This window comes from Nyctibius grandis, chromosome 1, assembly GCF_013368605.1.
Source record: "Nyctibius grandis isolate bNycGra1 chromosome 1, bNycGra1.pri, whole genome shotgun sequence".
Lineage (NCBI taxonomy): Eukaryota > Metazoa > Chordata > Aves > Nyctibiiformes > Nyctibiidae > Nyctibius > Nyctibius grandis.
In genome coordinates, this window is record NC_090658.1 from 124,784,549 (window position 1) to 124,812,140 (window position 27,592).

Here is a 27,592-nt window from a genome sequence, read left to right on the forward strand (position 1 = left end):
ATTTATCCTCGCACCAGCCCGGGAGCGTGAGTGGTTCTGCCATCCCCAGCTAGGAGGTAATACCTGAGAGTCCGGGGTTTAGGGAGGAGGTTAAACAGTGCATTGCATTCAGTGGTGGCGCTGGCTTAAGCAAATTCCTGGCTGTTTCTTCCTCCAGACAACAGCAGGTGAAGTGCTGGCATGTTTCCATTCTGCCACCCTTGCTAGGAGGGCAGCCATCCCTGCAAAGGGGGCTGGAGAGGCAGTCGGGGGAGGGGGAAGCCGCATCCGTCTCGAACAGCAGCGGCTAACGCTGTCCGACACACATCTGGCCACCACCGAGGAGGTTCTTCCACCCAGCTTGGACAGCATGTTGCCTTTGCGGCCTTCCTCCTGGTTGCTTATTCCAGCCCCTGTGCCTCCATGGGCTTCCCCTCTTCTCCTGCAGTTTTGCTGCTGTAGCTGATTGATTGTGGATCCTTTAAAGCAGTCCAATGCAAAATTACTGTCCTCCCTCCAAAATACAACAAAAAACTTGCTTTTAATGTCTTCCTGTTCAGTAATTTGGTTTACAAGGTAGTGCCTGTGGGCTCTCAGGGCAGCACAAGTGTGGAGGCAGCAAATGGCAGGCAGGGGGAAGGCAGAACTTCTTAAGCTGACTTTGCTTTGAAGCCAAGGTATCCGCTAACCACAGCTTCAGTGTTTTGCCTAAGGTCATGCAAGAACGCTTGGCAGAGCAAAGACTGAAGTGGTCTCCCCAGATCCAGGTTACCACTCTAACCCCAGGACTGTTCTCCTTCCAGCACTTTGGAAATGGTCTGAACCTCCCATGTAGGTACTTTGTGAGAGCTTTTTAGGCGAAGATTTTTGCTCCTAAAAAAAGCACGACTGTTTTGCTTTGTAAGGGGAAGCTCTATTCCTGTTTCCTGTCTGATGTATCCCTTTCTGTTCTTTGGCTTGCTAACTTGATGATATCACTCCCCATGCATTGGGCAAAAGCTGTTTCCCTCTATTCAAAGAGCCAGGAGGAGCAGCTGCCTGGCGCTGCCTCTAATCTCATAGCTATTCCCCGCGCTCCTGTGGAATACCAATGGGAGACAGGACCAAGGAGGCACATGAAGAACGCAGATGAAAAAGTGAATTTAATGTGTCATTCTTGAGTCTCACAAGCCAAAAAGTGGTTCGCTGCTGTTTGTTCAGGAGTTTGTGCAGCATGTCTGGGGAATTGCTGATAACTGGATATGGAGCACTCCCAGGCTCTTTGCCAAAACCACCTGCGTCACAGAAGGTGGAAGTCCTCACCACCTGGTGACTTTCCTGCGACACGGTATGGGAAGTAAGTTCTTAGCACATTCCACCTCCTGCCACAGGATGCCCATCTTGTAGGTATGGGTATAACAGCATCTTTTTGGTTGCCTGCGTGCAGTGGAAAAAGTGTGTGAGCAATTAATTTCCCTTCCTTGCCTTCCTTACAGGCAGCTTCCTTCAGTCAGGTACTCTGACCTCCCCTTCTTCCAGAGGACCATCGTCCATTTGGGTCTTCAGTGCTTAACTCCGCTGAATTTATGTGTGTGGAAACACTTAAACTTGCTCCTCTTTTTTTTTATGTCCTTTTCTGACGATATCCTATTCTTTTTAAAAATAGACTAATTGCTTCAGTGCTATCCACAGCTCAGTCATGCAGGTGCCTGGGTAAATTATCCCATCATGCGTCTAGTATTCACTCCGGCAGTCTTCCATAATTGACAATTAATTTGTGAATCTTTTTTCCATGCTGTTCTTTCACCTTGAGTGCTGGGCGTACTGGGTCTCTGCCACCTCATATTTCTTGGATAAAGTCACTGTGGCTTCTTTGTCTTAAAATGTCTGACTCTGAGCCAGTACACCTTGTTGAAAAAAAACCTGCAAAAAGCAGTGTGCATTGGAAGATTCATTTAAAAATGTGGAATAGTTGCTGGAGGAACAGTCTCTGTAAAACAGAGAAAGTTCAGAAATCTTGATTTATCCAAGAGAAATTTCAAGGGAAGGGATTTACCAAAATAAAGCAATTAATCAATGCCTTTGTCACAACTGTTGCATTCTTCATTCTTCCGTTGTGTGAAGAGGGGATGATATAAATCATTTTCTGAGATGCCTTATGTCCATCCCATTCAAATGTATGAAATTCCACTGTGGTGGTGCTTTGATTTCTAACCTTTAAAAGTTATGAGCTGTGACAGAGAAAATTATAAACTCCCATTTGTTTTGTTGCTTGTGTGGGAAATTCTGTCTCAGCCCAAGCACCATGAACCCCATAGTGCCTTAAACTGATTTTATGAAGCCTTTTCCTTGATCTCTTGCAGCTGGTATGTGTAGGTCTAAAATTCAGTTACCACACCTTCAGTAAATCAGCAATATATAAATGTTTCCTAATTGGGAGAAAATCCATTAGTGGTTGATTAAACCTTTAAAGACTCATTTCCTGAGCGTTAGGCTACTATAAGTTTTATGTGTGATTTTAACACGTTCTGAAGTGTTAGGCAAACTACAAAGAGCCACTGAGTATGTAGGTGATGGTTGTTAATGTATTTTAAAAATGATTTGCTTCTGATAAAAAGGGCTCTGCCATGTAGATGTTGACGTATCAGCTCTAATGAGAGGGTTATAAAGCAGTCAGAAGTTGGTGACTTGGTATGTTTTGTTAGCCTAAGAGACCATCTCTGCCTTTGTAATACCATTTAGGTTTCGTTAGCGACAAGGAAAAAGCTTTAGAGAATGACAGGAGAAATGAGCCAGTATTTGCTAGTAAATGTTCCCTTCCTCCATCTTCTCCATCCCCTTCTTCCCTGTGCAGTCCCAGGGGTCTGAGCTGGGAGTGGAGGGTGACCTGAAGCCTCCCTGCGTGTCCCCAGCTGTAGGGGGTGAGGATGCCCGTGTGCATGGCCATGCCATAAGCTGAATTACCCAACTGCTTGAGCGCGTCTTGTCTCGGCAGGAGGAGTTAGGGCCCCGGCAGTGGAGTGCGTTGGTGCTTCGTGGTGGTAAATCAGGCCAGGCGCATGGTGCCCTCTTAGATCTGCCATCTAAGCTGCTCATTTGAGCGTTTTCACTGCGTTAAATAAGCCAGAGCTTAAACGGTGCAAGCACAGTAAGTCCTGGGTACCCCATACAGTTTTGCTGGCGTGCTCTTGGCCGTATGGGTGCCGCTTGCCTGAACCACTGGGCAGCGGCAAAATTTGGAGGCCTGTCTTACATTTTTGTCTTCTTTCTACTCCTGTAATTCCCTCTCCTTCCTTCCCTCTCTCTTTTCTTCCCTCTTGCACTTCCCAAAATATATTTCAGCCAACATATCTGAGTGGGTACAGAGAAGTAAACAAGTTGCATCACTACACTAAATTGCTTTCTCTCCCCTTTCTTCCTCAAAAGCACAGAGGGGAATAGAAAAGGAAGATTAGATGTGTCAGAGCTCCATCCTGGTGCTGTTCCCGTGCCGTGGATTGCTCAGAGCTGAGCATGTACGCTTTGTCTGGGATAAATAACAGTGAAACTCTGTCTCAATTTTCTCTGCAGTTTCTCCCACTTGCATTCATTTTAAAATTTCATTCTTCACTCTCATTATTGCGAGGCCTGCTGTTTCGTGCCCAGGGGAGTCAGGTAAAACATTTTTATTTACTTTTGGTTTGGTTCCACTTTTAACTTCCTCTCTTCTCCAGATTTTTTTTGTGTTTTGTTTTGTTTTCCAGTGACTTCGGGAGGAAGCGGGGGGGCACAAAGAAGGACTGACATTTATACCATGTGTGAGATGCCTTCCAATGTAAATCCATCTCCTTCAGCATTAGACTGCTGGCTAATTCTTTCCCTATAAGGTCATCTCGGTTTGTGCTTACTGTCTCCACCACTGGTTGTAGTCTTGATCTCAAAAACATCTACTTGGAATGAAGAGCGCCAGGAGTTGAGGAAATTTTGGAATTCTGCGTCAGATTGTTTAGATTATTATTGGATAATGGATTATTTGGCAGTTTAGAGGTATCAGTCAAGCTACAGTTTTGCAGTCCAGAAGCCTCGGCAGCAGCAGTGGTTTAAAGACTTCACCCTTTTGCTGTGTATTCATTCTCCCTGCAGCCTTTCCACGCTGCCCGTTCAGTTGTGCCGATGCTGTCGTTTGAGAGACATGCCATGAACCAGATTATCACCTGGTCTGGGCTAAAAATAATCCTTCAGCATAGGGAGGAGGGGAGGAGTGCTGGGTTTTTTTTTCTACCTGCCTCAGTTCACCACTTTGCAGGATGACCCCCTAGGTGGTTGCAGAAGCTCAAACCAAGGGACAACATGGTGACATGCAAGGCTGGGAACAAGATGCTAGAGGTTGGGAAGAGGTAGGAACTCCATAAACCAACTTTCCCTCAGAAATTTTGTCTTCCTACCTGGCAGCTAGATTTTGATACACCTTGCTGCAAAGGTTTTCAGACGTTTTCACCATACATCTCTGTAATAGTTCCTACTCTTGCAGCAGCTACCATATTGGTATCTCAGTGCCGGTGCTCTGTAGTCAATGTGTTAACGCAAGCCCACCTTTGGTACCCGTTGCTGTGGCAGAGGCACACGTCCTGTTTGGCTGCCGTTCATGTGAGAACAGTAACCTTTGCTGAAGGCCAGAGCAATAACATATTAAACCACAGCCACTAAATCTGCAAGAGCACATTCATCAAATATACCCAAATACACCCAAATATAAAAGGTAATGTAAGCATTCTGCAGCATTACTCAGAAGGGACATCGACTGATACAGAATTTACACAGTGACTTCCAAATCAGTGACTAAATAGCTTCTGGGGTGAGGATGATGAGTATTTCCCTATCGACGTGACAGATAAGTGAGGATGAGGAGTTTGCAGAAGAGGCTCAGGAGACCGAGATGCTCTTTACCTGTTTGTAATGGAAGAACCATGGGCAAACCCATGTGGGTTAGCAGACCACTAGACTGTCTAAATGCTTTTGAGGGGCAAAGTTCAATCAGCTTTCACTGCAAAGAGTATTATCAGTGTATAACACTAATCCCATGTAATGGTACTCTAGCCTGACACAGGTACCGTGAAGTAGATTTTGGTGACGTAGATTGCTCTTACAGGTTTAGCAAAGATGTTAAGATGCTGTCAAAGTTGACAGGACAAAATACTTCTTAAATTATACACCTCTTCTGATCGATGGCAACAAATCTTTGCCCCGAGTGGTTATCAATAGTTAACATGCCGTGAACTCTGTAGTGTTAAAATTACTGCCCAGTTATTTTTGATCTTCTTGAGTTTTTAGTGTTTGGTTTTAGCATTTGGTATTTTTTGGAGGAGTTGTTTGCTTTAGCAGTGACGATTGCACCTTGAACTTCAAAGTGCTCTGCTCAATCAGTTGAGTGCTCATGTCCCTGTGTGTGCCATGCCAGACTGGGTCTAGGGGATGGTTTAGTCTGCACTCACATAGTGCTGGGTCAGGTTGCAGGAAACAGCCTCAGGTTGCCCCAGGGGAGGTTTAAATTGAATATCAGGAAAAATTTCTTCATGGAAGGGGTTATCAAACATTGGAACAGGCTGCCCAGGGAAGTGGTGGAGTCACCATCCCTGGAAGTATTTAAAAGATGAGTAGATGTGGAGCTTAGGGACATGGTTTAGTGGTGGACTTGGCAGTGTTAGGTTAATGGCTGGATTCGATGGTCTTAAAGGTCCTTTCCAACCAAAACGATTCTGTGATTCTATTCTGTGATTCTTCCAGCCGCTGTAGTATCATTTTGGTTTTAATTTTGAAGCATGTGGTAGAGGCAGGAGGGAACTCATCTTAAAATATTCACAGATAACTCAGATGCACAGGAGGGTTGTAGCAGAGATTTCCTTATCTTCCCCTTTTCAAGGAAAGAAATAGAAAAAATTCTGCAGGTCCCTCAAATCCTCGCTCAGAAAACGGCAGATTTATTGTGGCTGGAGACATCCTGCTGTGAAGGTTGCTGGGTAAGAAAGGGCCCAAGGTTCCTATTCATGCAGGATAATCCTTTTCCCCCCCCCCATTTCTTTCTTTTATTTTCCCCACCCCTTTATATTGCATTACCATGCTCGTGCCCCCCACCTCTCCCCAGCCATGTGTGCCTCTCCATCTCTGCATATTGTGTTGCTTTTCCCGTGCTGTGCCACTCTCTTGTGTGCGATGGCTGCAGCAAAGTAAAAAACAACTGAAATGCTGATCTCTGAAGCACTGGCACACAGTGCTTTAGAGATTAGGATTTTAGTGCATTATACTCAGCTGCCAGCAGAGCAGAGCCATGTGACAAGGAAACGCAGGGCTGGAGCCAGGGGTTCTGACTTGGAGCTGGAGCCCCAGTCCCTCCGGGCAAAGCACTTCACGCTTCTCCTCCTGCAAAACATTTTGGTGAGCGTATGCGTGGAGGGTCTTGAGTTTACTCAGTAGACGAAGAGGGATGTCCAGGGACAGGTTGAGAGCCTTTTCATCTAAATCGCATCTATTATTAAGCAAAAAAAAATCTTAGTAACAAAACAAAAAAAAAAAGTTTTTACGGTGAGATTTTTCTGACCTGTTCTTCTATCTACATCCTCATTCTTTCTTTTCCTTCGCTGTATTTAGCTTTTTCTATTTTCCCAGAAACTAGATAGAAGATACATATTTTCTCTCTTGTTCCCATAGACTTGCAAGCACATGTTGCTGCTGTAGCAGTTTGCTCTAGATCCTGGTCTCTTCTTCACGATACAGGCATTTTGGGAAATGCAGTCTAGTACAAGAACTAAAAGTAGGCTTACTGCTTGTCCGGTTTCCAGTGAGCCTGGCTGGGTGTTGCTGTGCACTTGCCAGTTGCCACCGGAGCTACTGCCTGTGTGCAGGTTAGTCTGTAAGTACCCACGGCCAGTTCTGGAAGGTGGACCAGGGGATTTTTTTATACTTCAAAGGCAGCCGTGCTAATTAATGCCCTCAGCACTGTCTGCTCTTCATTGGTTTTTGAAAGAATCATTACTTAACGACATAAAGTCATTTTAAAAACTTTGTAACCTCTAATATCTTTATCAAGTATCAGATAATCACACATTTGTCAATGTATAGTTTTTCTACTGGCTTAAGGCCACTTAGTTATATAAATATTAACACTTTCTACTGCTAGGTTTAAATCCTATTTAAAAGTGCTCCTATTCTGTATTCAGAAGGGAAGGAAATAATATCAGGTACCAGAAGAAATTCTCACTGCTGGAACAATGGAGTATTCCTCCAGCACAGGCTGAGGTTTGTGCTGCATGCAGGTGTCGGTGAGCATCTGTCTTACTAGCTCTTGCTCTGCTCAGAAGCTCTTACCGCTGTTTGCTTTCGGCATCCCATCTCTCCTCCTCCCCTGACCTGACCTTCAAACCTGAATGAGTTTTCTTTTGTTTGAAAATGTCCACTTCTTGGACCTGGGTGTTTTAGCACTCTTTCTTTTCTGATCTCCTTCTCTGATCACTGTTCCATTCCGTGCTGTAGGTTTCTTTCCTGCATATTCTGTGACTTAAACGTCCTGATCTATTTTTCTTCTTTTTGCTTAACATAACTTCACATTCACAGTCATCCTTAACTGGGATTTTCCCCTTTTTCCTCTCCTACTGTTGCTGTGAAGCAAAGAGGCGCAAACTGCAGGTCCATCACTGGTTTCCTGGTTTTCAAATTCTTGGTAGCTACTTTTAACACAAATTTACTTTCTCGTCGCATGTAGTCCCGCACTTTCAGCTCTCTCTGATAACCTCTCTCAAATTCATGGTCTTGCCCACTGCACTAATGGATTTGGAGAGGATTTCACCCAGCTGTAGTTCATGCTTTGCTCTCTACCACTTTCTCCCAACTTTTTTTTTCCCTTTTCTTTCCCCAGTCCTGAAGTTGCTACCTTCCACTTACTGTCCTCTTTCAACCTGTCTTTTTTTCTGTATTTTCCATATAAAAGCAGAAGCTTTGAAGCATCCCACAAGTGGCCATTTGTATTTCTGTTGTCTCTTTTCCCTTGTAAACATGAGAAGGCAGCACTCGCCTTGCTGAGGTTAGGCACAGTGGGAAATAAAAAATGAGAGTTCTTGAGCTCAGGTCCTCCATAGCGTAAGCTGAAGCACACACCTGGCTGCTGTGCACGTGGACCAGGAGTTGCACATGTGTGAGCCATCCTGTACCCCATCTCTGTGGCTACAGACATCCCCTCTCTCGTTATTTGGAAGCACTGAGCCCACACTCGAGTCGTGGTGGCTGCCTGTGATCTGCTCTTGGTCCCCTGTGATCCCCCTGGATTCTGGCTCTGAAGAGCCTTCCCTGCTCATCTTCTGTCTTTTAGAAGGTGCTGAAAAAGCAGCCCTAGGAGGGGAAGCAAGACAATATCAGAGAGGAAAATATCAGAGGCAGTAATGTGGCAGAAAGGTCAATGAAAGTAGGGATGAATTACAGCCTTTCAGCTGTAGCCAGGAAAAGCGCACCAGAGCCTGTGATGGGTGTTTCTCCGGAGGAGGATGCAGGCCAGAGAGCTTCCAGCACATGCTATACCTTGTAAATAAATAAACAAATAAATAAGTAATGTGCATATGGCAGAATTGTGAGCATAATAGAATTGCAAAATAGAAAATACCAGAATTTTTCTACAAATTGAAGTATTATACAAGGGGAAATCCAATTATAAAACACTGCTTTTCACCAGAAGCAATGGATTCTAGGTGAACAGTACCACTGTCAGGGTTGGTCCCCTGAGTGACAGTCCCCAGTCTGCTGCCAACCCACACGTGGCTTAGCTGGGCGGTGAGCTGTCCTGGGCACTGTCAGTTTTGTAGCATTTAGTAGCTTTTCCCAGCTCTCACATACAGTGCCTGTCCTGGCAGTGGCTTGGCACCGTGTTCACCATCCCTCGTGTGCCATGTTTTCCATGCGAAGGGACAGGGACCCTGATGCTGGATGCCCGTTGTGGACCCACAGCAGCATAATGCACTGTCCTGCGGTGCAGAGGCAGCTGTACCATGTGATGCAGCTGATGATGCGTTTGAAAAGTATGAAAATGAAGAATTGCATTGGAACGTTGCCCCTCTAAGTAAAAGACAGGAAAAGTCTTGCCATTGAGAAATTTTTACACTTGATTAACCCTCATCAGAGATAATCTTGTTTCTAGGTGCTGTGCCATCTAATATGCATGTCTGACCTATAAAGCTGCGTCAGATCCAGTGCAGGACCATTGCTATGAGGAAGGTGTTCACAATTGGGCTGGATGGGGCTTTGAGCATCCTGATCTAGTGAAAGATGCCCCTGCCCATGGCAGAGGGATTGGACTAGCTGATCTTTAAAGGTCCCTTCCAGCTCAAACCATGCTGTGGTTCTATGACAACCATCATGCCAAGTCAGCTGTATTTTAAGAGGGGCTAATTCATAACAGGAAACATGCTAATGTTGGTTTTGTCTTGCATTGCAGGGAGAGAATATATAAAGAGGATCCCAGGTTTTCTTCTTTTTCTTGTGACTCAATAGAGCTATTAAGGTAAAATGATGGAGTCAAGCTCAACACCTCGTGGGGGGACCACAAGCAGCAAACACCCAACACATGCACTCAAATGTCATAAAGTGTATTTGAATTACTGTACAGCAAATCTGTGTCTTCAGCAGGTCTATGGGACCGAAAAAATGGTACGTTCTCTTAAAAACATGGCTATACCATACTTTCTGTGAGCAGCCTATTGCTCTGCATTTAGGGCCGTTGTGTGGGTAGTGCTGGTCCGTGACCTGGGGCTTCTCTTTGTACAGGGGAGAGGGAGAAAGGAAGGGGTGAGAATCCTGTTAATTTATTTATTTTACATGTAGGCTTTCAAAAAGTAGCTGGTGCAATATTTGGGCCAGGTAGTGATTGCTCAGTGCTGGCTCTTTTTTGGTACTAACTCCTGGCTACCCAAGAGTGGTTTTTAGGGTTCTGCTCTTGGTCTCTTAATTTAGATGATGCTTTGGGGAGACCCTACACTGGGTATTAGTGGTGCAGAGCTGGTGCTTGCTCTGTAAAGGTTGCTGCTTGCCACTGGGATGGCTGAGAAGCCAATCATAGAATCATAGAATCGTTTTGGTTGGAAAGGACCTTTAAGATCATTGTGTCCAACCGTTAACCCAGCACTGCCAAGTCCACAACTAAACTGTGTTCCTAAGCACTACATATAGTCGTCTTTTAAATCCCTTCAGGGATGGTGACTCCACCACTTCCCTGGGCAGCCTGTTCCACTGCTTGATAACCATTTCCATGAACAAATTTTTCCTGATATCCAATCTAAACCTCCCCTGGTGCAGCTTGGGGCTGTTTCCTCTCGTCCTATCACTTGATAGCATTTGATGCACCCTCTGACCTCGGGCCAGCTCAGGAGAAGCTTAGTAATACCAGACACAGCATGGTCTAGTGCCCTAAAATCCTGTGAGCCAGGGAATAATCTGCAGTGTGACACTGATTCTCTCTGTGCCCATCAGGTCCTGCTGCCTGTTCTGCAGTGGGGACCGGTCGCCATATGGCTGTAGTGCAGCCGCACAGCCTTTAAGCTCACTGCTGTTCGCCTGTGCCCAGGGCCTGATTTTACAGGACACTTGCTGCGTGGGAATGAAGGGAAGCCCCAGGGCTTGCTTGGCACAAACCAGACTGATTCTCACTCTCGGCAGAGAGGACGGTGATGACGCAGAGGGCTTACGGCTGTGAAGTCGGCATAGGTGCTCGTGGGGCATCTGATGCCTATACAGGATGGAGTGGCTCATTGCTGTTCCCACTGTCATTTCTCTGGTGGCATGGGGAGGATTTCTGTGCTGCAGCCACGGGGAGCTTGGCAGCACTGTTGTCACTCCCTGCCTGCTTTCTGCCAGATTTACCCAAGAGAAAGGCTGGAGGGATGGCCCGAATTGTGCAGAGCCAACAGGTCTACCCGCTGCATCACCCCGGCTGTGTGCCTATAAAACCAATTTATTTGTGCCTACTTGCTTGTGCAGAGCCCAGTATGAGTTTGTGGGTGGTCACACTTTGAGTTCATTTCTCTAGGTATAAGCTCTGGGAAGGGCGGGATAAAAACAAAGCAAGAAAAAAAAATCCACACCCAGAAAGTGGCTTGCATGAGAGAATGGGAAATGTTTTCTGGAAGCTGATGTCTATAAAAGCCGAAGTCAGGGCATCATTGCTTCTCGCACTGCTGCGGAGCGATGCAGAGAGGTCAGAGCTGCCGGGGCACACTTGGCACCGTGCTGTTGTGCCGCTTTCTCATGAGGTTTTCCTAATGTCAAGCTTTCCGGCAGCGCTCTGCCTCCTCTCAAACCGTGTGTGTAGCAGCCTCAAACTAGTGGGATGGGATGGGCACGAGATGGGTTGGTCTGGGCATCCCAGGAAACCTTTTCAGTGCTCTGTGAGACTTCACAGCTTGAAGACTGCAAACTGATCTGTAACCTGACCTTTATTCACATGCCGTTCATTCACATACACAGAAGCATCATTTATTTTTTTCCTGTGAAAGAAAAGTATCCATTTGCTCAGCATCTTACAGATAGATGCTGTCCTGCCATGAAGCGCTATGATTTGATGCAGGGAAGCTGCTTCCAGAGGAAAACCTCCTCTCATGGGCTCAGGCGATGCCAAATTGCTGGGTCGGATTTCCCTGAGCTGAGCCAGGATCTAAGCGATGGTCAGACTCGCACCGCTGCTTCTCACGGAGGTGTTGATACAGCCACACAAAGGAGGTTTCTGCTTTTAAATAGCTTGTTGCAGCTGTATAAATAACTATTTTTATTTATTTTTAGTTTTACTTGTGTCATATACACACACATACATACGAAAAAAACAACTCTACCAAGAAAATTACATTGGAGAGGGACTCTCCAATGGTTCTTTTTCTCCTGCATCTGAAAACAAGTGCTTTAAGCTGCAGGTAATTTTTAGAAAACCCCACGAGCATCGACGATGGAGTAAAGCATCCCATATTTATTAAGCCACTGTCTTCACGTGCTTTAGTTATGTGCACGGCAGTGATGGCAGCCACTGGTCTCACTACTTGTTTACTCACATATTTGTTCTTCAGATGTCTGTTACAGGGTTTTTTTTCACTCTTGAGAGACTGAGTGCTTCCAGAAGGGACTGTATCGCTGCTGTTGGGGCCGTACTGCAAGTGGCTGTAGTGGATGATGAACCCAAACCTATTAAATAATGAAACGTGAGATGCCCTATCAGATAACGTCGTGCTGCTAATCCGGGTGTGAGCGAGATGGTGAGGTCATGAGTGAGGGGTATAAGGAGACACCAGTGAGTAAGCAGGGAGGGAATGGTCAGCAACGTTGGTGGTTTAATTCTTGTACAGAATATACAGGCAGAAACATATATTTTTTGTGACTGCTTAAAAAAAAAAAACAGAACAACTGCAAGGCAGAAAACTGGCTACTAGAAAGCCTTTAAATATAGAGGGAGATAAATCCAGGTGACGTGGATGGGGTCAGATCTGCTCTAAATGGCATTTTCCCTTTGTAATTCCTGAGAGTTGGGATTTTTCAAACTGTTTTTTTTTTTGTAATGTTTCTGTGCAGACACTATATTACATTGGCATTGATTCACTGACTTTATTTGTCAGCAGTAAAATGAATGAAATTGTAGAGGTACAATTTCAACCAGCTGCTGTTGTTTACTAGCCAGACTACCAGTGACCCTTAGCATCTATAAATACTTCACTATGAATTAAAAGCAGTGAACTATCCAGTAGTTTTTCTCTCACTCATGTTTCCCAGATATTTTTTTGCTCTGCCCTTTTTTTTTTTTTATTATTGTTATTTTCAGTCTCATCTCCACTGCTTCAAGAAAGGCAAACATTAAGAGGAAGATTTAATTTCTAGCGAACAGCAGACTTGTTCATTCATTAAAACACTTATCAAGTTGTTAGACCGTGTGGAGATTTTTCTCTGGTCTGTGTGGTGCTGACTTTTGCTAATGGCCTTTTAAAGTGAAAATTCAGATTTAAAATATCTCAGCATCATGTTTAGCTCTCCTGAGCTCGTCATTCTTATTAAGGAGAAAGCTGTTTGCAGACATTGATTAGTTACAATTGTAAATTCCAAATAGCTTTAGGCAATATTGCAGAAGGACTGCAGTTTCTAATCCTTTTTTTTCAGGCTTTTTGGTTTTTTTTTTTTTTCCTTTTCACTAATTTTGGAAGTTTGACATGGACCAGTAGGTCTTTTATTTTATCACAAGACATAAAAACACTGTTTTATGCTGAAGCCTTACGAGCCATTATGAAAGGATTTGCTCCTCAGTAGTCCAGCCTCTCGCCAAGTAAAACTCAACTGGTCCCTCCATGATACTTTCCTGTAGACAAAACCTTGGACAAGGTCACCAGCCCCACATCAGAGTTTCTCCAGCTTTTGTTAGAGATTTTGGGTTGGTTGGATGTACAGCTTTTCCACCTGCTGTGAGGGTATGCTGAGCTCACATCTCTACGCTCTTGCTGCAAGAAGGGAGGTTACAAATTTGACTTTCATGCTGCAGAGCAAGCCGATGCCTCCTTGCATGGCCTTACACCTCTAGAAATTGGTGCAGATGCTGTCGACACCACTGGGTTGAGCAAAATCTCTGACAAAAAGGCAGTTTCAGGGCCATTCATAAAAAAAACAACCGGCCAGATGGAGATGGTTGCTCCATGTTGGTCTGTGGTGGGACGTGAAGGGAGATCTCACACCTCTCAGCAGAGCGCTGTGAGCACCAGACAGCCCCTGTCAATCGCTGCCGGTGAAGCTGTTCACTTTCCATAAGGTGTTTCTGCATTTATAGGGTTGGAGTGAATGAGAGACTTCACTGCCTCAGGATGAGGGCTGTCAGTGGTGCCGCTGGCTGTTTCTCCCTACTTTGTATGGAGCAGAGATGCGTCCAAAAGAGAAAACTGGGAAGGTCCCACATGAGAAAGGGTGGGAGTTACCCAGGAGCATCTCTGTTTGTACTAGAACTGAGCCCAAACCATTTTCTTATTAAAAAAAAAAAAAAAGTCCTTATATTTATATTTTATTTTAGTCAGCCACTGATTTTGTTTCTAAACCCAATTATTCATACAGCCCCAACTGCTACAGGATTTAAAGTTAATAAACTCATAAGGACAGGCAGTGCAATATTTGTACCGGATCAAGATGACCTACAGTGACACACTGGGCGTATGTGAACTGAAGAAGCAGCCAGGTTTGGGATTCAGCTGCTTTTTGATCCCAGGCAGCGGAGATTTTTCTTCACAAAAAATACATTTCTCATTTTCCAGTCAACTGTTGTTACAGTCTTTTCTTTGAACCTTCCTACAGGGAAATTTTTTCCAGCCGCAGCTTTTCTTTCACTGACAAAAGCATCTTTTGCTATCTAGAAATAGTGGATTTTACAACAGGGTAGCTGAAGTCATTTGAGGACCGGGTCTCAGGAGCAACCACACAACTTGATGAAATGGCTGAATTTGGAGATACGATTTACAACTGTCCTCCCTAATTTCATACATTAAAAAGTACAAAAATTGCTTCCAAGCTTTTCCTGATAAGAAATTCTCCTTAATTCTACCAGTTGTGTCCTAAGTACAGTAAGAAGCATTTTCTTTCTCTGATGATCTTTGCGGTATCGCAACGAGGACAAAGGGATGTTAGTCTCTGGAAACTTTTGCAGAGAAGCTTATTACTGTTTGTTAGTGTTTTAAAATAGGAAATTAATTCTAAGCTATTTTGCCTAAATGGCTGAGCTTTGTCTTTTTACCTGCAATTAAAAAAAAATCAACATTTGTTGAAGGGAAAGAAGATAATTATATAGTAAAATTGTTGCTATTCTCTTCTTTTAAAGACAAAGAAAAATCCAGCAGAACAGATGTGAATCTGCAGACCTGTAGTATTTAAGAATAATTGCTGTATCCCATATAAGCTAGTATTTTTTTCCTCTGTAATTTCAGTGTAGTTCTTCTTGTGCATTTCCAGGATGGCTGTGCTTTTTCATAAGCTTTTTCATAGGCTACTCCATGTTTCCTGAGCTCGATTAATCCTTTTTTTTGGAAATGACATGCTTTTATTCCCCGTGTTGTTATCGCAGCAGGAGGAAGGGGAAATGTGTGATGATGGAAGAATTTGAACGTTTATGTATGCCACACATGAAGTTAGGGATCCCATGAGATTTGTTTGTGTTCTTGTATATGTGTGGATGAACATCTGTGGAATGACAGCTTAACAACTTCCTTCTGACATTATAAAGGGGCCATAATGGTACTATATTTTTTTTTAGTTGGCTTTTTTTGTGTTAACTCTTTAATTTCCCTGCTGATTTAAAGCATTGTTCACTCCATCAATCTATAAGAAGGTTGCATTGCCTGGGAATCAATTAGACCTCGTATTTGAAATTAATAATGTCAGAATATTAAGCCTGGATCTTCAGGTAACAAGGGTCTAAATTTGGGCTCCTTCCCTATTATTTCCTGTACTAATTTGCTTGCTTGAGACGCGATCTTTTTCCTTCCCCTTCTAACCTTCTCCTTCATGGTCTGAGTGCCGTTCTGCAGGTAGTCTAATTGTCAATTATACCTCAACAACCTGAAGATACAGAGGTGAATACGCCTTGCTGCTTTGTGTCTGATAGACTAGACATAAATTTAAGAGAGCAGAGAGTTATTGAAATTCTCCATGAAGTTTTCAGGCTGTAATACCTAGGAATGCCGGGCTGGGAAGGGCTCTTGGGTCACTATGTCTGGTCACTCCTGGTGGATCTCCATCCTTTAATAAACCGTTCCAATTCCAGCTTACAGTCTGGCTTGCTTTTGTCTCTTTATCTCAGCTGTTTTTGCACCATGTGAATTAAGTTTGCATTAGTGGTACACAAATGAGTATAGATGTATCGTGACTAAAGTTCAGACTGGAAATGGGAAATAGGATTTGAAAGCAGCATGTTAACAAGTTTCTGCGTTAACTTCCCAATAGGAATAATAAACACCAAAAAGAAGAACCAACCCCAAAACCCCAATAACAACAAAATGCCTCACAATCTATTTTTGACGGCCTGATCCAAATCCCAAAGCACAAACCTAATCAACTTCATAATGATTAGAAAGTCTAATGTACTTTCCTGGTAATCTCTGCCTCAAACCCTTAATTTCTGTCTGAGCTATAGGAGATCTTTCAGGACATTAACTTGTCTGGTTTACAAATTCTGAGCGATCAAAAATCCACAGCATTGTTATGTTTTTTTTTCCTGGTGATTAATTACCACATGAAACCAACTGGTGTTTAATGTGTATTAACCATTTCTGTCTTGGTTTTAATTTTAGTTTTGTCTTCCCGTTGAGTTTTCTGATAGATTAAAGACCTGTCTTTAGAAGCAGTGATCAACTCCCCTGTTAACCACCTTCTTGATAAGACAGATTGCATTTCTTAAGTCTGTCATTTATAAGGCAAGTTTTTTGTGCATTTTCAGATTTTATTTAGTGACTGGTGCTACAGGCAGGGCTTTGGGTTCTTTGATAATGGCTGGTTTTATAAGACAACAGGCGTGACAGTGATACATGGGAAAGGTTTATGTCGTAGGGGCAAAAGGGTTCTGGGACAGGAATTAGCAGGGCTCATTCGGAGAGCTTTAAACTAGATTCGAAGGGGGATGGGGTAGTAGCTGGGCTTGCACCACTGGGGCAACGCTCTAGTGTTGAGGTAGACCAGGAGGCCTCCCATCCCCCTGGGGTGAAATCGGTGTGCCCAGCTCGCTCCCTGAAATGCCTGTACACCAATGCACGCAGCATGGGGAATAAACAGGAGGAGTTGGAAATCCGTGTTCGGTCAGGGGGCTATGATCTAGTGGCAATTACAGAGACTTGGTGGGATGCCTCGCATGACTGGAATGTGGTCATGGATGGCTATGTCCTGTTCAGGAAAGACAGGCCGCTAAGGAGAGGTGGTGGAGTTGCTCTTTATGTGAGTGGGCAGCTAGAATGTATTGAGTTCTGTCCAGGGGCGGATCAGGAGCGAGTTGAGAGTTTGTGGGTGCGAATTAAGGGGCAGGCTGGCAGGGGTGATACTGTTGTGGGTGTCTATTACAGGCCACCGGATCAGGATGAGGAGGGTGATGAGGCCTTCTACAGGCAGCTGAGAGCAGTCTCGCAATTACAGGGCCTGGTTGTCGTGGGGGATTTCAACTACCCTGATATTTGCTGGGAGGCCTACTCAGCCAGCCATCCTCAGTCCAGGAGGTTCCTCCAGTGCATTGATGATAACTTTCTGATGCAAATGGTGGATGAGCCAACTAGGAGAGGAGCGCTGCTGGATCTTATCCTCACTAACAAGGAGGGTCTGGTTGAAGAGGTGAAGGTTGAGGGCAGCCTTGGTTGTAGTGACCATGAGATGGTAGAGTTCAGGATCTCATGTGGCAGGAACAGAATAGCTAGCAGAATCACAACCCTGAACTTCAGGAGGGCCAACTTTGGCCTTTTCAAGCAATTGCTAGGGGAAATCCCATGGGACAGGGTACTAGAAGGTAAGGGGGCCCAAGATAGTTGGTTAGCATTCAAGGACTGCTTCTTCCGAGCTCAAGATCAGAGCATCCCAACAGGTAGGAAGTCAAGGAAGGGTACCAGGAGACCTGCATGATTGAACAGGGAACTGCTGGGCAAACTCAAGTGGAAGAAGAGGGTGTACAGATCATGGAAGGAGGGGCTGGCCACTTGGGAGGAATATAAGTCTGTTGTCAGAGGATGTAGGGAGGCAACTAGGAAAGCTAAGGCCTCCTTGGAATTAAACCTTGCAAGAGAGGTCAAGGACAACAGAAAGGGCTTCTTCAAATACATTGCAGGTAAAGCCAACACTAGAGGCAATGTAGGCCCACTGATGAATGAGGTGGGGGTCCTGGAGACAGAGGATAAAAAGAAGGCGGAATTACTGAATGCCTTCTTTGCCTCTGTCTATACTGTTGGAGGCTGTCCTGAGGAGCCCCGGACCCCTGAGGCCTCAGAAGAAGTCAGGATAGAGGAGGAATCTGTCTTGGTTGATGAGGGCTGGGTCAGGGACCAATTAAGCAACCTGGACGTCCATAAATCCATGGGCCCTGATGGGATGCACCCGCGGGTGCTGAGGGAGCTGGCGGAAGTCATTGCTAGGCCACTCTCCATCATCTTTGCTAAGTCGTGGGCAATGGGAGAGGTGCCTGAGGACTGGAGGAAAGCGAATGTCACTCCAGTCTTCAAAAAGGGCAAGAAGGAGGACCCGGGTAACTATAGACCGGTCAGCCTCACCTCCATCCCCGGAAAGGTGATGGAACAACTTGTCCTTGGTGCTGTCTCTAGGCACATCAAGGATAGGGGGATCATTAGGGGCACTCAGCATGGCTTCACCAAGGGGAAGTCATGCTCAACCAACTTGATAGCCTTTTATGAGGATGTTACCCGGTGGATAGATGATGGTAAAGCTGTGGATGTGGTCTATCTCGATTTCAGTAAAGCATTTGACACGGTCTCCCACAGCATCCTCGCAGCTAAACTGGGGAATTGTGGTCTGGATGATCGGGTAGTGAGGTGGATTGTGAACTGGCTGAAGGGAAGAAGCCAGAGAGTGGTGGTCAATGGGACAGAGTCCAGTTGGAGGTCTGTGTCTAGCGGAGTCCCTCAAGGGTCGGTTCTGGGACCAGTTCTATTCAATATATTCATTAATGACTTGGATGAGGGATTAGAGTGCACTGTCAGCAAGTTCGCGGATGACACAAAACTGGGAGGAGTGGCTGACGCGCCGGAAGGCTGCACAGCCACTCAGAGGGACCTGGACAGGCTGGAGAGTTGGGCGGGGAGATATTTAATGAAATATAACAAGTGCAAGTGTAGAGTCCTGCATCTGGGCAAGAACAACCCCATGTACCAGTACAAGTTGGGGGCAGAGCTGTTGGAGAGCAGCGTAGGGGAAAGGGACCTGGGGGTCCTAGTGGACAACAGGATGACCATGAGCCAGCAGTGTGCCCTTGTGGCCAAGAAGGCCAATGGCATCCTGGGGTGTATTAGAAGGGGTGTGGGTTAGCAGGTCACGAGAGGTTCTCCTCCCCCTCTACTCTGCCCTGGTGAGGCCGCATCTGGAGTATTGTGTCCAGTTCTGGGCCCCTCAGTTCAAGAAGGACAGGGAACTGCTAGAGAGAGTCCAGCGCAGAGCCACAAAGATGGTTAAGGGAGTGGAACATCTCCCTTATGAGGAGAGGCTGAGGGAGCTGGGTCTCTTTAGCTTGGAGAAGAGGAGACTGAGGGGTGACCTCATTAATGTTTATAAATATGTAAAGGGCAAGTGTCAAGAGGATGGAGCCAGGCTCTTCTCAGTGACATCCCTTGACAGGACAAGGGGCAATGGGTGCAAGCTGGAACACAGGAGGTTCCACTTAAATATGAGGAAAAACTTCTTTACGGTGAGGGTGACTGAACACTGGAACAGGCTGCCCAGAGAGGTTGTGGAGTCTCCTTCTCTGGAGACATTCAAAACCCGCCTGGACGCGTTCCTGTGTGATATGGTCTAGGCAATCCTGCCCCGGCAGGGGGATTGGACTAGATGATCTTTCGAGGTCCCTTCCAATCCCTAACATTCTGTGATTCTGTGATTCTGTGAATACTTTTTTAATTTCTCTGTTTTAAAACAGAGATGATAGTACTGGCTTTACTAATTCTCTACAATTTTCCTGTGTACCGAAGGATTTTATTCAACCTCATAACTGTGACATTGCATAGAAATCTAATGCTCAGTTGGTAATTTATTATAACCCCTTTTTAGCGATGGTGTATTGATTTCCCTAACCTCTTCTAAGGGAAGAAAGGGTGGCTTGAATATTAGAATTCTCCTACCGCCATAGCTCTGTTTAATATTGGTTATCATAACCATATAAGCTCTTGAGATCTATTCGATAGAAAGTTGCTAGAAACTTTGAAAAACACATAATAGCTTCCAAGTAAATAGTAGAATACCCAGAACTGATACTTCTTAGATTAGGCAATTCAGCTCTCACATGTGAGAAATATGTGTTTATGCTAAAAATCCTGCCATAATTTTCTGCTTAGGGAATTGAGACCTACTAACAAAATTTAATATGCAAAGCTGAAAATCTACATTTAAAAGCCCTTTTTAAGCAAAGACACAAAAAATTAGCGATTTTTAATAAGTGCATGTATAACTTGCAGAAAAGAGTGTAGATTTAGATTAGATATTAGGAAGAAATTCTTTATGGTGAGGGTGGTGAGACACTGGCACAGGTTGCCCAGAGAAGCTGTGGCTGCCCCCTCCCTGTCAGTGTTCAAGGCCAGGCTAGATGGGGCTTTGAGCAACCTGCTCTAGTGGAAGGTGTCCCTGCCCCTGGCAGGGTGGTTGGAACTAGATGGTCTTTAAGGTCCCTTCCAACCCAAACCATTCTATGATTCTATGATTCAATCATTTTGCTCAGCAGCATAACATGGGAGACTTCGAGCTCCCATCAAGGAGCGGCACAGCAGTCCCTGGAGCAGCAACCAGCCACCCTGTGTGACTCCATAGGGCAGGCACCACGGAAGCACCACCTCTAATTGAAACTCTGTGAGGAACGAAAATGGGCAGAAGGTTATCATCATCAGAAGTGAAATTTGGCCAGGATACCTGGGGTTAGTGCTGCTGTTCCCGGGATAGTTGCCATCAGCCTGACCGTAGCATTAAGGATCTCTGCTCGACAGCTCATCTGAAAAAGAGTCATAAAAAACGATTCAGCTGTAAGCACACAACAGCAGCCACCTGAGATAAATAACTTCACTGTAATGGCATCTATTTTTCTTTGTAAATGGCTTTAATGTCTTCTGTGCTATATAAAGGCTTTCTGATATTCTTTATTAAAGTCGTATGTAATGTATTTTAACCAAATCTAATTTGAGAAGTGAAATGCGTGGGAACATGCAACCCAAGGAGAGCTCCTAAGTCTCTGAGTCCTGGCTAAGTGATATGGCCGTGTTGTAAACTTACAGTGCTCCGTTGTGAAACTCTTTAGCTTACAACTGCTGTTGGCAAGCTATTCCCCTCTTCTCCTATCTCATGGTTAGAAGTCATTTTCTGATTTCAACCCCAAATCTATTCAAAGGAGGTTTGTACCACTCTTTGTCAATGTTATTTTTCAGTATCTCGTGTAGACTACTGTTGAGTACCTCAATTCCAGATTATTTTCATCAACCATGAAAAAAAATACTGCTTTACATCTAGTAATCCTTACCAGATTTGTGCCTGTAATGAATGTTTAAAATAGTCTGGAACACCAGCTACTCGATTTGTAATGAAAAATTTGACTTCTTGTTGGAGTAGAAGCTACTACATTTTCCAGTAATAGTTTTGCTGTCCTAGCATGCTTGTTCTGACTCCTCTCATCTCTGAAGACCAGCACTTGGAAGCCGTGTCTCATTCTGCTTTTTAAGGCTGAATGTCTCCTTGCTGGAGTTCTGAGATTTTAGATGTGACTTTGTGACTCTAATGGTGGCATTTCACACTGAGGAGTTTTATTACTCAAACATTTTATTCAAAAGCAAAACATGTTTTTATTACGAGGAGTTTTCTTTGCTGGTCTATGAGTAAAAGGTGCTTTAGCCAATTTGTCTTGCTGCACAGCTCAATTTGCAAACCTGCTACTTCTTATCTGAAATTCACAGAGCTGAGCAGGACCCCTGTAATAATATGTATTAATTTACCCTGCAACTGCAGTAAAATAAACCACGCGTTCAGATTTTAACCCTACAAATACGTGCATCGGAGTATCAAGAATACGGGATCAATAGTCATCTTTTCTGTGCTTAACAAAAATGTCAACATCCCACATTTAAGGTTAGATTCAGCCTTGAAATTTGGTGATAGGTGAAGTTTCACTTTTCCCTTCTTGAAATTTTGGATCTGTTTCCTGCAGAAGTTTTAGTATGCAGTTGCACTAGGAGATTGTTTAAGAATACTCCTGGTTTCAGCTGATTTCCTTAGCAAATAATTTTGTGTGCTTCGCTTTGCTCCAGCAATTTCCATAGCCTCTCCGATACCAAAATACCAAAAAGGATCACATAAGCTTTACCCCTCCCCATAACATTTAGCCTGTCTATTTCACTATAGCAAAATATTACATTTTACATGCCAAGCCTTAAAAACCTTCTTTCTAAAAATGGTAACTGTATTTAATAACTAATTACTCTAATGATCCTACAGAAGTGCTCGAGACCTGTTTTAGTAGTGGTGTCAATTACAACCATCTGCACGATGAATAAAGGAACCATGGCCCAGCTGTAGAGTTGAAACATGTTGGCATTTTCCTGCGGGCGGCCATATGGTACTTAACGAAAGCGAATTGTTCACACTGCAAACAGCTCTGCTCCTGATGAATGATAACGTTTTGTTCTGGAAAATGGTTCCACAAACACGGGGAGTATTTTTAAATGCTGGAAGTGTGTCTGTAAGTGACAGGCTATAAATGGGAAGGTCTTTGGAAGGAGGAGGGGGGGATGAGAAAGGAATTGTTTTGTTTGCCTAGGGGTATTCTAGCACAGCCTTCCTCTCTCTTAATAGCAGTATCTTTTTTGTGCATGCATAGCCCTGAATCTGTAAATTTTATTTATTTTGGTAAGGAAGAAGATAATTAGAAATGTAACTCTCATTTGCCATCAGCATGCCCAAGCTTGAAGCTGGTGTGAGCTTTAAAATAGCGAAGCTGAAGCTGTGAAGAATTAATACCTCTTTGCCTCGCGTATGTGCAGACATTTTCTTACGCTTGGAAAAGGCGCTTCAGAGTTGTAACCTCAGTAAGTGTGTGAGCACATGGGTTGGAAACAGGTCCTGGCTTCCTGGCACTTGGTGTTAGTCAGGGAAAAAAGGGTAGATAACAAATCAGCTGTAGAGAATGTCTTCCATTGTTTTTTGTTAGAAACAGAAATAGGATTTTTTTCCCCACGCACATGACTGTCAAAGAATGGCTTAATGAACTCATTGTGAGATTGATAACTCTTTACCCCCAAATCATTAGCCCCAGATCTGAACTGAATCAACAATAGGCTGTTGCCATTTCATGGTTGGTAGGCAACCATTTGGGTAATGAGTTTGGTCTCAGTTCAGTTCCTAGTGTCTGTCTTAAAGAAGTAACTGCTGCTAATGACCCAAATTGATCATTTTATTAATCTCGGAAATTGATTTTTTCCATACGGCTTATTGCTTCTGTACATGAGACGTAATCAGAAATCTCACATCATCTGAATTCTTCTTTGGTTGATTAACAAATATGTAATTTGGTGATTTTTGTTTTGTCCTGCGTGTTCTGTGTAGATGGAGTTTGATGATTGTTTTTGAGTTTTTCTGTACAGATCTCACTGAGGTAGTACAGCATTCCTCACGGGGAGGTGCTTTCTGCCTTTTGCCGAGAGAGGACTGTTTTTATGTGCCAGCACTCCTGTATGTTTGCTGGCATTGGAACTGCTTGAAACCTCTTGATAGATCTTGGAGCAGTTTTGCAGAAACAACGTAGTAAAAAATCTCGCCAACCTGTGCCATCCGAGTTCTCATTACCTGCGCGCAGAGCTATTTGCAAATTCACAGCAGCAGTAGGGCTACAACTCCAAAGCCCCAGGCTTTTGGACTAGGAGCATCTGTCATTTGAGCTCAAAGCAAATCTTTCTTAGCTCTCTGCAGCACAGGGTGGATAATGCTGCTGAGAAACCCCAGGTAATGAAACCGTGGGCCTCACTGCTAATGCCTTCTAACTCAAAGTGTAAGAGTTAACACAAGGGAAATAAAACCTTCCAGTATCAACTGGGATACTCTTTCTTGCAGCCTCCTTGCAAGACTCTGTTTTTATCTATCTGACTCCTCTTCAAAAAGCATGATCTTATGTTATAGGTGTAGCTGAAACGTAGGCAAGCAACCAAATCATGGTGGGGTGCAAAACCACCATGATGCCTATGAAACATATAGGGCTGTGATCTAAGAGGCATTAAGCAGCTAATTGCAGCACATTGCACTCCGTATTCTTCTTGCTATTTGATCTGTTACAGCAGTGCTGTCTGGTGCAATAAATCTTCCTCACTTTTAATTAATAGTCGTTCATCTGTACTGCAATAATTTCAAGTAATGTTTACATTAAAAAGAAAGCACGAGGGGGGAGGGAAAAATATCTTCAGGCAGAAGCGTAGTAAAAAAAGTCTTTTCATTCAGCTGAGAAGCAAATACTGTAATTTGGGAGCAACGCATTCAGTGTGTGTTTTACAGAGGAAGGCATAGCCCTTCCTTAAGAAGCCTGCTTTCTAAATCAAGCTCAAATAAGATATGTCTCTAAGTCCTACAAAACTTTTTAAGGTGTAATTCTGCATTGCATTTTCTCTTGGGAAGTCCCAGTTTCAGAGGTTCCTGCAGCTCCTATCTTGCAATTTACAACCTGTCCTCCCTCCTCCTCTGCCCTCTCACCTCTCCTGTGCAACTTCTTTTTTTGCCCAACCACGTTATCCATTAGATCAGAGAAATTATTTTGATTTAAAAATGCAGAAAACAAAAGAAAGGTAGACCCATGGTCTACTCTAAATGTGGAGTTGTGTATTACCTTCAAGGTGAGGTTGTGAAGCTTATAAATATTACTTACCTGGCACGTAGCACACTAATACTGCTACAGGTTTCCATGATGTTTGCTCCTGAAGGGAACGAGTGAAAAAATCACAAGTCACAGATACTCTCTGTATGGGCTGCTGGACTTGCTGGTAGCCCGTGGTGATTGCTCAAAAAGCAATCTGCAGAAAGCTGAATAAAGGGAAATATAGCAGTGATAAACTTTAGTCAACGTGTTTAAGCAGAATGTGTTGAAGGACCCAGCTCAGGACGCTTAACTGGGTCTCAATATTTGGTGTTTGTTGTTGCTGTTGTTCACTCTCCTGGATTCCTGTGACTTGGTGCTAAAAATGTATTGGTGAAAACTGGGATTGTTTGTTTGTAGCCATGTGGTCATGGAGTGGAACTTGAAAATGCCACCTCGTAAATATTATAAGCATAAGAGTATTTGAAATAAATAAATAGATAAAGTTTCTGAACCTGAGTGCTTGGGTCTCAACTCTTTTGGCTCAACATAGGCATCCAGTGCCATTTAAGATGCCTCAGGGTCTCCCATCGTGCCTCCAGCTTGCCATGCCAGATGGGTATGGGTTTCCTGGAGGTCTGTTGTCATATTTGCCTTGCCGGCTCTGTGAAGAAGTCTCGTATACCCTGGATCTCAAATGGTGATAAATGCCTGTGTTTAGGCAACTGAATCAGCCCTTCATATTGGAGAGCAGTGCAGCCAATCTGAGCTGTATGTATATACTCAACATAAAGGAAACTTTCTAATTCTAATTTCAGGTCCACATTACTGGCAGCTTGCTTTTGGTCAGTGAAATGTTAATTTTGGGTTATGTCCACTGGGAGGTACAGTAGAGCCATGTCTGCCCATCAGGGGCTACATCCCTACAGTAAACTGAACAGCACTAGGACCTGCGTTTAAGCACTGTCCTACAACCACCCAAGTGTTGTTATGGTTCTAGGCATGGTTTTGGCATCCTCAAAGACAGGCTGATGAAGTATGGGCTAAACAGATGGACAGTGTGGTGAACTGAAAACTAATGGTGTGCCCCAGGGGGAGAAATAACCCCGCACACTCATATAGACCGGAGCTGACCATCTGGAAGACAACTCTGCAGAGCATGACCTGGGGTCTTGGTGGACAACAGGCTGACCATGTGCCAGCAGTGTGCCTTTGTGGCAAAGGCGGTCAACAGCCTCCTGAGCTGCACTGGGAAGAGCATTGCCAGCAGGTCGAGGGAGGTGATCCTTCCCTTCTACTCAGCCCTGGTGAGACCCATCTGAGGTGCTGGGTCCAGTTCTCAGCTCCCCAGTGCAAGGGAGATGTAGACTTACTGGAGTGAGTCCAGCAAAAGCCCACAGAAATGGCTAAGGGACTGGAGCATCTCATGTATGAGGAGAGACTGAGAGAGCTGGGACTGTTCAGCCTGGAGAATAGAAGGCTCAGGAGGGATCTTAGCAAGGTGGGTAAATATCTGAGGGGAGGAGTAAGGAAGACAGAGTCAAACTCCTCTCTATGATGCTCGGTGACAGGAGAAGAGGCAATGGGCACTAACTGAAATGTGAGAAATACCATTTAACTGAAATGTGTGAAATTCCATTTAAACATAAAAGAATTTTTTTTACTGTGAGGAGGATCGAACACTGGAACAGGTTACCCAGAGTGGTTGTGGAGTCTCCATCCTTGGAGATGCTCAGAACCTGACTGGACATGGCCCTAGGCAACCTACTGGAGGTGACCTGTCTCTGAGCAGCAGGGTTGGACCAAACTATCTCCAGAGGTGCCTTCCAGCCTCAGCAGTTCTGTGTTGTGTGTGATTCTATGACTCTTAAGTTTAATCAAATAAAGGATTTGGGAGTTTTAACAGCTACTGCCGTGTGTCAAAGGTCATTGCAGCGATGTGGCAGCAATTCAAGCTTTTCTACATCCCGATGTATGGAGTTCAGTTCCTGCAAAAGATGCTGTGATCTTTGGTGTAATTCCCTCCCAGCATCTGTGCAATGCATCAGGAATGGCAGTGATCCTCCTCTTGTCACAAATAGTGTAAGCTGTAGTTGGAGAAACTCCACTTTCTCACTCCGCAGCAGTGCCTTCGCGTGTAATCCAGCAGAGGCTTCGTTTAGTGGGGGAGGCAAACACGTCTACGCTGGAGTATTGAAAAAGTGTTATTCAGTATTTCGGCCTCCAAATTTAGGTTTAATCACTGAAAGTTCCTCTTCCCACTCATGCTTTAAAAACAAATTTTTAGCAAAATGGAAAAATTGACCCAATGGAAGATATTTTGTTTGGACTTCAACAGTTTTTCCACATACTGAAGAAATGCCTTCTCTGACTGAGGGAGAGCTCTCTTCCAGTTTTCTTTAGGAAAATATTTACAATTATTATTTCAGTTTGGAAACCTCTTCCATATTGTGGCACTTCAGCTACATTAAACATTAAAAAAAAAACTAATGACAGTAGAGCTGTGCCATTGCATAAAAGACAGAAACTGAAACTATTTATGAATAGAATTGGAGCAGACTAGTGTACTTTCCAAGCAGAGTGAAATGCAGAAATAAAACAGCTCATCAGTAGTTCTCCTAGAATCATGCTTGCTTTTAATAATCTATGTGTACACATCTCAGAGTGTTTTAAAGAGAAGAACTTAATATTATATGTATTTAGTAAATCTGAGTTTGTTTTGGATGCCACAGTATAGTAATGAGACAGACAAGCTTCTGTTCGCTTCGTGTGAGTTTCTGCTCCACATTTAAAAATTTTTTTTACTTTATTTTGAAGGCAGGAACTATACCACCTTTGTTTAGATGAGAAGCGTGCAACACGTAGATGCTTCCAGCACTTAACAGTGCAATAACTTATTTCTGATTTGCAATTATTCACCTTGAAGCAGGACACCAAATAAGCTGTAGGAAGCCTCAGAAGTGATGGGAGTTTGGTTCTGCTTTGGAGCATGTTGCTGAGGGGTTGTTTTCGTACAAGAAGAAACCAAATATGACAGAACTGAATTTAACACACAGCAGATAGTCATTGTACTTTGGAATGTTTTGTAGGTTTATTCTTTATAGGTTT